This window comes from Rhinoderma darwinii, unplaced genomic scaffold (genome assembly GCF_050947455.1).
Source record: "Rhinoderma darwinii isolate aRhiDar2 unplaced genomic scaffold, aRhiDar2.hap1 Scaffold_4576, whole genome shotgun sequence".
In the NCBI taxonomy this organism is placed as follows: domain Eukaryota; kingdom Metazoa; phylum Chordata; class Amphibia; order Anura; family Rhinodermatidae; genus Rhinoderma; species Rhinoderma darwinii.
The window spans coordinates 1-12,802 of record NW_027463984.1 but is presented as its reverse complement, the minus strand read 5'-3'; the positions used below and the strand labels follow the sequence as shown (position 1 = coordinate 12,802).

General features: G+C 45.5%; 3 non-coding genes and 2 pseudogenes across 3 annotated transcripts; all 5 read left to right on the top strand.

Moving 5' to 3' along the window:
* Positions 1-964: 964 nt before the first annotated feature.
* Positions 965-1,075, top strand: LOC142718051 (U2 spliceosomal RNA; annotated as a pseudogene).
* Positions 1,076-2,426: 1,351 nt separating this feature from the next.
* Positions 2,427-2,635, top strand: LOC142718036 (U2 spliceosomal RNA; annotated as a pseudogene).
* A 6,843-nt stretch (positions 2,636-9,478) lies between these two features.
* LOC142718033 (U2 spliceosomal RNA) lies at positions 9,479-9,670 on the top strand. The gene has a single exon (XR_012872187.1). It is a non-coding gene; the product is annotated as a U2 spliceosomal RNA (small nuclear RNA).
* Positions 9,671-10,956: 1,286 nt separating this feature from the next.
* Positions 10,957-11,147, top strand: LOC142718019 (U2 spliceosomal RNA). The gene has a single exon (XR_012872173.1). It is a non-coding gene; the product is annotated as a U2 spliceosomal RNA (small nuclear RNA).
* Positions 11,148-12,433: 1,286 nt separating this feature from the next.
* On the top strand, positions 12,434-12,624 carry LOC142718003 (U2 spliceosomal RNA). Its single transcript, XR_012872160.1, has one exon. It is a non-coding gene; the product is annotated as a U2 spliceosomal RNA (small nuclear RNA).
* The last annotated feature ends 178 nt before the right edge of the window (positions 12,625-12,802 follow it).

Genomic DNA, 12,802 nt, shown 5'->3' with positions numbered 1-12,802 from the left:
CCTGAGCCAGCCACTGATTGATGCAGCACCACAGTCAAATAGTGGAGTGGAGTGGAGTAGGGGAACAGCAAACAGCCATTAAAGCAGCCAGCCGCCTACCCGCCACAATGGACCTACCTGTGTACACTAGGTGGATGTGATGGAATGTACTGTCGTCCCTACATTTCAAGAAGAAGTAAGAATTGCAGTTGCAACAAACCCTTGCTTGCCTACAAAGAGAGCAGCAATTTGGATTTGTTACTATGTTACCTGGAAGAATAACAAACTGTGCAAGGATGGAGGTTGTAGGAGCAAAGAGAAGTTGTCTGTAAAGTTGGTGGATGCCTATTTTCCATTTTGCAGTCCCTTGTCTCCCTCTTGTGGCCTCCTGGAGGCAAATAAATGTGCAAAAAAAAGACAGCCTGGCGGCCGGCTGTTGCAGTGTTGCCCTCTCAGGCAACACTGAGTGACTGACTGAGCCTCACAGTCTTATATAAAGTTCAGACGGAACTTTGCACGTGTCATAGTGGAGCCCTCAGGATTCCAGAGCCAGCTTTCTGACATCATAATGGGGCCTGCCTCAGAGATAAAAGCCTGGGCCCAGGCAGTGTTGTTCAGTGCTGCTCAGCAGGCAGCACAGGACTGGATTAAAGCTGATACAAGGTGTGAAGGAACAAGGGGTGGCTGTGGGCATGCACTTGCTGCCGCTGCCAGTGTTTATCTGCATGGCAGGAGGGCATTTGGGCGTTGCCAGGAAGGCGTTTTTATGTAGATTCCTCCTCTTTCAGCACTGCATTGTGGTGCAAGCAAAAGAAGCAAATCCTGTCTGGCTTCCTCTCCGGCCTTTATTCACCTCCCGCTTAGTAGCTGTAAATGTGTGTGAGCCTGCAGGGCCCCATGGAATTGCCTAGGAGTAGGCTGAATCGCTGCAAGGGGTGAACAGCAGTATGGGACAGGCTCGGGCAAGGCAAGGGCCGCTCGGGTTATCGCTTCTCGGCCTTTTGGCTAAGATCAAGTGTAGTACTTTAGGGTATTGCCTTGTTTCTTGGTCAGGAGGTGCCCTGGTACCCTTTTCCTTGGCCTGGGGGGATCGTTTCTCTTAGGAGAGACTTCACCCCTCTGCTGCTATTGGGGAGGAGGATTAGTCCAGGGCAACGGGGAGCGATCACCTGCCTGGTACTCCGGTACTGAAGGTATTTCTTTGGAGATTGCTGGAATTCTTTTGGAGCAGGATGGAGGAAATTCCCGAACATATGCGAACCAGGAATGCGGTCCGGTTTTTCGTGGAGGAATCTGAGAGGCAAAGGAAGGATTTGGAGTACATCACGAAGGTCCTTTTGTTGGATTTCTTTCAGCTGGAGAGATCGTGCATTTTGGCGGTGATGGACTATCCGAGGAGAGGGTGCTTTGACGTTACCTTCGCTACAGAAGAAATTTATTCAGATTTTTTGGAACGCTTGAAGGAAGGTAAAAGGGACCCAAGACTTGTGGGTGTGAAGGTAACACCACATTTTGTGCCAAACAAGAAGTTGGTGGTCGTAAAGATGTTTTCGCCTTACGTGGAGGAAGAGGACATTAAGTCATTTCTCACTAAGTTTTGTGAGGAGGTGGTGGGAAAGGGGAAAGTGTTTAACCCCTTTGGATTTTGGACTGGGAAATGGAAATTTCTTTGTAAATTTGTGAGAATTGGTGAATCTAGAAACCTATTGTTTCCTCCAGCGCGGTTTAAGATTGGAAGTGCATGTGGAAATTTATTTTTTTTGGGAATGGATATGTTTTGTTTGAATTGTAAAGATTATGGTCATGAGAGAGAAACGTGTGAGAAAGTAATGTGTACAAAATGTCTGCAAGAGGGGCATAAGTATAATGAATGTCAGAAAGGGAAAGTATGTAATATGTGTGGAGAGGAGGGGCACATATTCAAATCATGCCCAAAGAAAAGCAAACGTGAGGTACAAGAGGAAAATAAGAAGATAGTCAAAAGAAAGGAAGCGGAAGTTAGTTTGGAAGAAGGAAAGCTTCAGAAATTGGAAGGAAGTGGGCAAAGTGATGAGAAAAAAAGGAAAAAAGCAGAGAGAAAGAAAAAAAGTGTCATTTCAGAAGAGGAAAGAGCAGAAAGAGACAGGTTACTGGAAGAAGTAGAGCAGTTACGTAGTAAAATTAATTTTGAAAAAATGCGGAGAAGGGTGCGGCTCTGTGTAAGAGAAAATTTACCAGGGTTTCTTGAACGGTATGGTGTGCCAACGTGGTTAGCGTGCATTGTAAACTGTGAATGGGATGGTAATGATTTGCAGGAACATTTAGTGGATATGTTAGGAACTATTGCTGTTAAAAAAGGAATGTTTTTTTGATTTCTTAAAAGGAAAAAAGGAAAGAGGAAAACAAAAGTTAATTATACGTTTTCAGTTTTCATTGTGATGATCTAAGTCTTTTTTATTTTGAATTTTATGATTTTTAAGACGTGATCTGAATGAAAAAAAAAAAAAAAAAAAAAAAAAAAAAATCTGTTCTTATCAGTTTAATATCTGATACGTCCCCTATCTGGGGACCATATATTAAATGGATTTTTAGAACAGGGAGATGGAAATAGAGCTTGCTCTGTCCACTCCACGCATTGACCTGGTATTGCAGTATTTCCAGGACCGGTGCACCCTTCCCTTATGTGTTGACTAAAATCAGATTCCAAAAGTGTTTTTTCTCTTTGCCATTGTTTCTGTCTTTCTGAAGGGATCTCCCCTTTTAATCCCATTATTTCAACACCTGTTGGACAATGCATTTGTACAGTCATGTGTGATAATGAGCTCATTTATTAAATGCAATTAATGAATACATTGCCACCTCTTGTTGTGTGTGTGTGTGTGTGTGTGTGTGTGTCTTCTGTGTTTCTGTGTTTCCGGCATTTCACATTGGAACAGCTCATTCACCTTCCTTGTCTTCTCTCCGCCCTCCCTCCCTCCCTCCTAGGTAAGTTAAAGAGCTGCACCTGAGCCAGCCACTGATTGATGCAGCACCACAGTCAAATAGTGGAGTGGAGTGGAGTAGGGGAACAGCAAACAGCCATTAAAGCAGCCAGCCGCCTACCCGCCACAATGGACCTACCTGTGTACACTAGGTGGATGTGATGGAATGTACTGTCGTCCCTACATTTCAAGAAGAAGTAAGAATTGCAGTTGCAACAAACCCTTGCTTGCCTACAAAGAGAGCAGCAATTTGGATTTGTTACTATGTTACCTGGAAGAATAACAAACTGTGCAAGGATGGAGGTTGTAGGAGCAAAGAGAAGTTGTCTGTAAAGTTGGTGGATGCCTATTTTCCATTTTGCAGTCCCTTGTCTCCCTCTTGTGGCCTCCTGGAGGCAAATAAATGTGCAAAAAAAAGACAGCCTGGCGGCCGGCTGTTGCAGTGTTGCCCTCTCAGGCAACACTGAGTGACTGACTGAGCCTCACAGTCTTATATAAAGTTCAGACGGAACTTTGCACGTGTCATAGTGGAGCCCTCAGGATTCCAGAGCCAGCTTTCTGACATCATAATGGGGCCTGCCTCAGAGATAAAAGCCTGGGCCCAGGCAGTGTTGTTCAGTGCTGCTCAGCAGGCAGCACAGGACTGGATTAAAGCTGATACAAGGTGTGAAGGAACAAGGGGTGGCTGTGGGCATGCACTTGCTGCCGCTGCCAGTGTTTATCTGCATGGCAGGAGGGCATTTGGGCGTTGCCAGGAAGGCGTTTTTATGTAGATTCCTCCTCTTTCAGCACTGCATTGTGGTGCAAGCAAAAGAAGCAAATCCTGTCTGGCTTCCTCTCCGGCCTTTATTCACCTCCCGCTTAGTAGCTGTAAATGTGTGTGAGCCTGCAGGGCCCCATGGAATTGCCTAGGAGTAGGCTGAATCGCTGCAAGGGGTGAACAGCAGTATGGGACAGGCTCGGGCAAGGCAAGGGCCGCTCGGGTTATCGCTTCTCGGCCTTTTGGCAAGATCAGGTGTAGTATTTCTGCATCTGGTTTTGTTGGGAGGTGTCCGGGGTACCCTGCTCCTTGGCCTTGGGGGATCGTCTCTTTTCACAGAGAGACTTCACCCCCTTGCTGCTATTTGGGGAGTGGGCTTAGCCCCCGGACAACGAGTTGCGATCGCGCCTTACCCAAGAGGTCAACCGGCCTTGAGGCGTTTTTCTAAGAGCGTTCCGAGGGCGTTTATCGGGCTTCGTAGGTGTCTGGGGTACCCTAATCCTTGGCCTTGGGGGAGGGTTCCACTTAATTGTGGAATCTGAGCCCTTGCTGCTATAAGGGACAGGCTTAGCCCCCAGGCACTGAAAATGCCATTTACATTTGGATTTGCATCCGGGGACACCCGGTTGCGCCAGTCCGTCCGCATCGAGGTGGAAGAAGGCCATCGCCAGCGGAAGAACCTTCGCTTCATTGTGGAGGTGATTCTGCTGGACTTCCTGGGGCTCAAGCGGGCGGACATCCTGTGTCTCAATGACCAGGAAAGCCGCGGTCGGTACACCATATCCTTTACGGCCGCGGCATGTTGCGACAACATGCACAAAAGATTGTCTGATGCGGACCAGAGTGAGGAGCGGCTAAATGGACTGAACTTTTTATTCCTCTACGGGGAGGAAGAAGTCCCGCTCGTGATGTGCATGTTCAGTCCATTTGTCTCAGAGTGTGACATTGAAACCTTCCTCAGTCGTTACTGCAGGGAGGTCCGCTTCTCACACAAAATCTTGAACACCCAGAGCTTCTGGAACGGCAAAAGGAAATATTGGGTGAAGTTCCGCCAGGATCCCAATGGCATTGGAGGCTTACATCACCCACCCCAGAACTTTGCCATTGGGAAGAATCGAGGATTCTTATTTTACCCCCAGATGCCAATAGCCTGCCGGAACTGCTTGAGATATGGCCACACCAGAGAACATTGTGACCGGCCCCATGTGGTGCAGTGTAACAGGTGTGGCCAGGTTGGACACGTGGCGGCAAAATGCAGTTCCGAGGTGTTGTGCAATCTGTGCGGCATGACTGGGCATGCTTTTAAAGATTGCCCCCGCAGAGCGAAATCTGGGCCACCCAGACCAGGGCCAGAGCGGCAGTTTGCAACATGTGCAGACGCCGCTGGTAATGCCCCAAAACGAGCATTGACGACTGAGGGGTCCAGGCCAAAGTCCTTCACAGCTCCATCGGGGGGCCCACCGATGTCAGCCTCGAGGGACGGCCATAGGGATTCCACCGGGTCCAGGCAGAGCAGGAGGAATTCTGACTCTGCTGGACATAAGTTGACCGGCACCTCTGCAAACAGGTCCTCTGCTCCGCCTGCAGTGGACCCTGTTGAGGCAGTGGTTAGCGACAGGCGTCGTGGCTCCGTAGGTTCTGCAGTAGGACCTGACGCCTGTCCCAAGAGTGTGGGCATGGAGCGGAGACACTCTGTGTCAGACGAGGGCTCCATTAAGAAAACCCTAAAATATGCTGGATTGGAGCCTCGTTTTGACCATTACCGGTCAACGGGGGGGTCGGAGCAAAGTTCCTCCACTGCGGTTGTGGAGGGGCTTGCGATGAAGGCTCCCCGTAAGCAGGCAAAGGTTGCCAAGAGTGATGGGACCTCACAGGCCCCTGTGCAGCTGCCCAGTAAGGACATCAGCGATATCTTCAGCCAGGGGCCAGAGATGGGTGAGAGCGACTTCGAGGAGATGGATAGGAGCCATTCTGCAAAGAGACAGCGAGAGGAAGAGGAGTCCGGAGTTCGGAGGAAAGCTGCCTATCGGAGTTCGGATGAGAGCAGTGTGGGGGTTGGAGCCGCCCACGTATCTGGCTCTGACCCTACCAACATCCAAGATTTATTGACCCCTCAAAAAGGGGGTCCAGACTCGCAGCTGATCTCCGAGTACGACTCTTCTGGTTCGGACTCTGACCTCAACTAAGACTATGTTGGTTCCTATCAAAGTCGCCTCACTAAATGTGAGGTCCCTAAAGAGCCCTGTCCGCAGGACTGCTTTATTTTCATTTTTAGAGACTGTGGACTTTGACCTTTGCCTGCTTCAAGAATGTGGAATCCCTAATGACTTGGAATATCAAGATTTAAAGATGGACTGGAAACTAGGCCCCTCAGTCTGGTCTGGTGGAAATGACTGTCGCTCTGCGGGGGTTGGATTGCTCTGCCGAGGTCGTTTTATCTCCATCCAAACAGTGACTGAAATCATGCCCGGCAGAGCTATTTTAATACATTTGCTTTTTAATGGAATTTTAATTCGTGTTTTAAACGTTTATGCCCCTCCTACCAAACAGGAGAGGGCAGAACTATTAGAGATTTTACCATTGTTTTGTGTTGGGTCTACCCCCCTGCTGGTGGGTGGTGATTTTAACTGTGTACGTGATGGAGAACACCGGCAGGGTGGGGATTTTAATCGAAAAATTGACCGTACTTCTTACCTGCTCAAGAATTTTATTGGTGATTTTAAATTGAAAGATTGCTGGAGGGAACTCTTGCCTGCGGACCCAGGCCCCACCTGGTCCAATGGAAGAGTGAGCTCCAGAATTGATTTTATTTTCACTTCTAATAGTTTTATTCCCAAAAAATGTTTGCTTTTAACAAATATTTTATCTGATCACAAGCTCCTTTCGGTGCACCTGGAGCTAGAGGGAGAGCAAAAAGCTTGTAGGGGTCCCTGGAGACTAAACACCACACTCCTGGAGGACCCCATCATTAAAGAGGAGTTTGTGCGGACCTACCAGTGTTGGCAGTCCCATAGAGCGCCCAGTCAGCCTATGCTACACTGGTGGGAGGGCATTAAACCCAAAATCAGAGCTTTTTTTATTCGAGCAGGTAAGAAGAAAGCAAAAGAGAAAAAACAATGGTTTTATGTTCTTAATAAACGTTTACATGTACTTTTTAAATTGAAGGAGATTGGTATGGATGTTGATGATGATATTTTAAATCTTAAAGCTGAAATAAAACATGCCATAGAAGAGAAAGGGAAACAAATAATTTTTAATTCACATGTAAAGTACCTCGAGGATGGCGAGAAGTGTTCCCGGTTCTTCTTCAAAAAGGTAATGGATAAACGAGATGTCATTTTAAACCTTGAAGGAGAAACCACTATGGTCGGCATTTTAAATTCTGCTTTTAATTTCTACCAATCTCTTTTTAACAAGAAAAATATTGATCCTTCCTTTTTAGAACATGTTCTTAATTCCCTTGATGCCAAGCTAGATATTTTAGACCAGGAAGTTTTATCCCGTAATATTACCTTGGAGGAACTTTTATTTGCTTTTAAAAGTTTTTCTAATGGGAAAGCTCCTGGGGAAGATGGTCTGCCCATCGAATTTTATCATGCTTTTTGGGAAATTTTAAAGAATGACATGTTTTTATTGTATAAGGAAGTTTTTATTACTGAAGAGCTGCCCCCTTCCTGGAGGAGGGGGATTGTGTCCTTAATTTTTAAAAAAGGTGAGAAGGACCAGTTAAAAAACTGGCGCCCTATTACTCTTTTAAACGTTGATTGTAAAATTTTAGCTAAACTAATAACAATCCGTTTTAAACCTTTTATTCATAAATTAATCCATCCAAACCAGGTATGTGGGGTACCTGGGAGGTCAATTACTGAGTCCCTGAATATTTTACGTGACATCATTTGGTATTTTAAAGAAAGGGGTCAAAGCCTTGCTATTTTATCCTTAGATTTCGAGAAGGCTTTTGACCGGGTCTCCCATGAATATCTTTTTATGGTTCTTAAAAAGATGGCTGTTCCTGAAATTATTTTAACACGTATTAAGCTTTTATATCGATCCTGTTTTAGCCAAATTTCTATCAACGGATTTTTAACTAAAGGTGTTCCTCTTTTATCAGGGGTGAAACAGGGGTGCCCGTTGTCTCCGCTCCTTTTTATTTGTGCCATTGAACCTCTGTTCACCCTAATAAGAGATGATAAAGTCATCAGAGGCGTGCCCATACCTGGAGGAAGGGGGAACCAGGTAAAAATCCTAGGCTATATGGATGACGCCACCATCCTATGCCCAGACGCCGCTTCTATGAGAAGGGCATTGAGGAACACCGGCTTTTTTTGTGAAGCCTCTGGTTTTAAATTAAACGTTGATAAATGTGACTGTTTTTATACTGGTGTATGGGATTCCTCTGTGACACCAGGAGTTAACATGCAGCAGGATCAGATAAAAATTTTAGGAATTGTTTTTAATCAAGAAAACGATGGGAGACCCAATTGGGATTCAGTAATTGCCAAAATGGAAAAAAAGGTTTTAATGTGGAATTTGAGAAATCTCACCATGGAGGGAAAAGTTTTAATAATTAAATCTGTTTTATTACCCATAATGCTTTATGTAGCTATGGTTTTCCCTCCAACAATTTTATATATTAAAAAAGTGACCAGGATCTGTTTTATGTTTTTATGGGGTTCCAAAATGGAAAAACTAAAACGTGATTTTATGTACAGATGTAAGGACAATGGCGGGAGAGATGTTCCTAACCTTTTTAACTTCTTTTACATTAAATACTTTTGCTTCTGTTTTAAAATGTATAATTCTGATGGTATTTTTAGCTACTTTTTAAAGTACGCTACGGGCATGATTTTTAAACGATGGTTTCGTGTCCCTTTGAATTCTCCTGTGCTTCTGTGTCCCCCAAAACAATATGCGGTGCTCGAAAAAACTGTCAGGCTCCTAGGTCTCCAAGAATTGGAGCCTGACATATTGGGGGACCAGAAAAAAGTGTCACTCTCCTGTAGGCGGCAGGAGGATACACTGGCAGTTTCAAATTTCTCACAGGCAAGGTCCAAGGTGGTGTGGCGGAACGTTTTCGGGAAATTTATGGCAAATGTGCACAAGGACCTTGCCTGGGCAATCGTTCACCAGTGCCTCCCTACCCGTGAATTCCAGCATAGGCGAGGACTGGTGGCGAGAGCCAAGTGCCCGAGAGACAGGTGTGGTGACGACGAGACGGTAATGCACCTGTTTTGGAACTGCCCATATGCACAGGAGGTTTGGAGGAAGGTAGGCCCATTGTTGAAATGGGCCTGCGGTCTTAAAGATCTTAAATTTGAATACGTGTTTTATGGTCTTTTTAACTGCCCAAGTTTTAAACAGCAAATGGTCTGTTGGATCATTTTAAACTGTTTTAAGAATGCCATCTGGAAGGTTAGGAACATTCTGCTTTTTAAACATGATTTTATTGATGTTAAAAATTGTGTCAAATATGCCCTAAGTGAAATGTACATTTATTATCTTAGGGACAAAAAGCAGCTAGGGGTAAAAGAAGCAACATCCATGTGGTGTTTGCAAATGTGGAATACCATAACATTGTAAATAAAAATGGTTTTATTCTTTTATGTCTTTTATGCCCTGTATAAATTTTATCCTGCTATTGTTCTGTACTTTTATTATAACATCTGTATTACTGGTCTTATTATTATTACTTTTGTATTCATTTAAATGTATGAATATTTATGTATTATGCCATTGATTTTATCTTGTGGTTTCAATTTTAAAAAAAAGTCTGTAAAATATAATATTTTTGCCAATAAAAAACTTTGTTGAAACCTTATCTGTTCTTATCAGTTTAATATCTGATACGTCCCCTATCTGGGGACCATATATTAAATGGATTTTTAGAACAGGGAGATGGAAATAGAGCTTGCTCTGTCCACTCCACGCATTGACCTGGTATTGCAGTATTTCCAGGACCGGTGCACCCTTCCCTTATGTGTTGACTAAAATCAGATTCCAAAAGTGTTTTTTCTCTTTGCCATTGTTTCTGTCTTTCTGAAGGGATCTCCCCTTTTAATCCCATTATTTCAACACCTGTTGGACAATGCATTTGTACAGTCATGTGTGATAATGAGCTCATTTATTAAATGCAATTAATGAATACATTGCCACCTCTTGTTGTGTGTGTGTGTGTGTGTGTCTTCTGTGTTTCTGTGTTTCCGGCATTTCACATTGGAACAGCTCATTCACCTTCCTTGTCTTCTCTCCGCCCTCCCTCCCTCCCTCCCTCCTAGGTAAGTTAAAGAGCTGCACCTGAGCCAGCCACTGATTGATGCAGCACCACAGTCAAATAGTGGAGTGGAGTGGAGTAGGGGAACAGCAAACAGCCATTAAAGCAGCCAGCCGCCTACCCGCCACAATGGACCTACCTGTGTACACTAGGTGGATGTGATGGAATGTACTGTCGTCCCTACATTTCAAGAAGAAGTAAGAATTGCAGTTGCAACAAACCCTTGCTTGCCTACAAAGAGAGCAGCAATTTGGATTTGTTACTATGTTACCTGGAAGAATAACAAACTGTGCAAGGATGGAGGTTGTAGGAGCAAAGAGAAGTTGTCTGTAAAGTTGGTGGATGCCTATTTTCCATTTTGCAGTCCCTTGTCTCCCTCTTGTGGCCTCCTGGAGGCAAATAAATGTGCAAAAAAAAGACAGCCTGGCGGCCGGCTGTTGCAGTGTTGCCCTCTCAGGCAACACTGAGTGACTGACTGAGCCTCACAGTCTTATATAAAGTTCAGACGGAACTTTGCACGTGTCATAGTGGAGCCCTCAGGATTCCAGAGCCAGCTTTCTGACATCATAATGGGGCCTGCCTCAGAGATAAAAGCCTGGGCCCAGGCAGTGTTGTTCAGTGCTGCTCAGCAGGCAGCACAGGACTGGATTAAAGCTGATACAAGGTGTGAAGGAACAAGGGGTGGCTGTGGGCATGCACTTGCTGCCGCTGCCAGTGTTTATCTGCATGGCAGGAGGGCATTTGGGCGTTGCCAGGAAGGCGTTTTTATGTAGATTCCTCCTCTTTCAGCACTGCATTGTGGTGCAAGCAAAAGAAGCAAATCCTGTCTGGCTTCCTCTCCGGCCTTTATTCACCTCCCGCTTAGTAGCTGTAAATGTGTGTGAGCCTGCAGGGCCCCATGGAATTGCCTAGGAGTAGGCTGAATCGCTGCAAGGGGTGAACAGCAGTATGGGACAGGCTCGGGCAAGGCAAGGGCCGCTCGGGTTATCGCTTCTCGGCCTTTTGGCTAAGATCAAGTGTAGTATCTGTTCTTATCAGTTTAATATCTGATACGTCCCCTATCTGGGGACCATATATTAAATGGATTTTTAGAACAGGGAGATGGAAATAGAGCTTGCTCTGTCCACTCCACGCATTGACCTGGTATTGCAGTATTTCCAGGACCGGTGCACCCTTCCCTTATGTGTTGACTAAAATCAGATTCCAAAAGTGTTTTTTCTCTTTGCCATTGTTTCTGTCTTTCTGAAGGGATCTCCCCTTTTAATCCCATTATTTCAACACCTGTTGGACAATGCATTTGTACAGTCATGTGTGATAATGAGCTCATTTATTAAATGCAATTAATGAATACATTGCCACCTCTTGTTGTGTGTGTGTGTGTGTGTGTCTTCTGTGTTTCTGTGTTTCCGGCATTTCACATTGGAACAGCTCATTCACCTTCCTTGTCTTCTCTCCGCCCTCCCTCCCTCCCTCCCTCCTAGGTAAGTTAAAGAGCTGCACCTGAGCCAGCCACTGATTGATGCAGCACCACAGTCAAATAGTGGAGTGGAGTGGAGTAGGGGAACAGCAAACAGCCATTAAAGCAGCCAGCCGCCTACCCGCCACAATGGACCTACCTGTGTACACTAGGTGGATGTGATGGAATGTACTGTCGTCCCTACATTTCAAGAAGAAGTAAGAATTGCAGTTGCAACAAACCCTTGCTTGCCTACAAAGAGAGCAGCAATTTGGATTTGTTACTATGTTACCTGGAAGAATAACAAACTGTGCAAGGATGGAGGTTGTAGGAGCAAAGAGAAGTTGTCTGTAAAGTTGGTGGATGCCTATTTTCCATTTTGCAGTCCCTTGTCTCCCTCTTGTGGCCTCCTGGAGGCAAATAAATGTGCAAAAAAAAGACAGCCTGGCGGCCGGCTGTTGCAGTGTTGCCCTCTCAGGCAACACTGAGTGACTGACTGAGCCTCACAGTCTTATATAAAGTTCAGACGGAACTTTGCACGTGTCATAGTGGAGCCCTCAGGATTCCAGAGCCAGCTTTCTGACATCATAATGGGGCCTGCCTCAGAGATAAAAGCCTGGGCCCAGGCAGTGTTGTTCAGTGCTGCTCAGCAGGCAGCACAGGACTGGATTAAAGCTGATACAAGGTGTGAAGGAACAAGGGGTGGCTGTGGGCATGCACTTGCTGCCGCTGCCAGTGTTTATCTGCATGGCAGGAGGGCATTTGGGCGTTGCCAGGAAGGCGTTTTTATGTAGATTCCTCCTCTTTCAGCACTGCATTGTGGTGCAAGCAAAAGAAGCAAATCCTGTCTGGCTTCCTCTCCGGCCTTTATTCACCTCCCGCTTAGTAGCTGTAAATGTGTGTGAGCCTGCAGGGCCCCATGGAATTGCCTAGGAGTAGGCTGAATCGCTGCAAGGGGTGAACAGCAGTATGGGACAGGCTCGGGCAAGGCAAGGGCCGCTCGGGTTATCGCTTCTCGGCCTTTTGGCTAAGATCAAGTGTAGTATCTGTTCTTATCAGTTTAATATCTGATACGTCCCCTATCTGGGGACCATATATTAAATGGATTTTTAGAACAGGGAGATGGAAATAGAGCTTGCTCTGTCCACTCCACGCATTGACCTGGTATTGCAGTATTTCCAGGACCGGTGCACCCTTCCCTTATGTGTTGACTAAAATCAGATTCCAAAAGTGTTTTTTCTCTTTGCCATTGTTTCTGTCTTTCTGAAGGGATCTCCCCTTTTAATCCCATTATTTCAACACCTGTTGGACAATGCATTTGTACAGTCATGTGTGATAATGAGCTCATTTATTAAATGCAATTAATGAATACATTG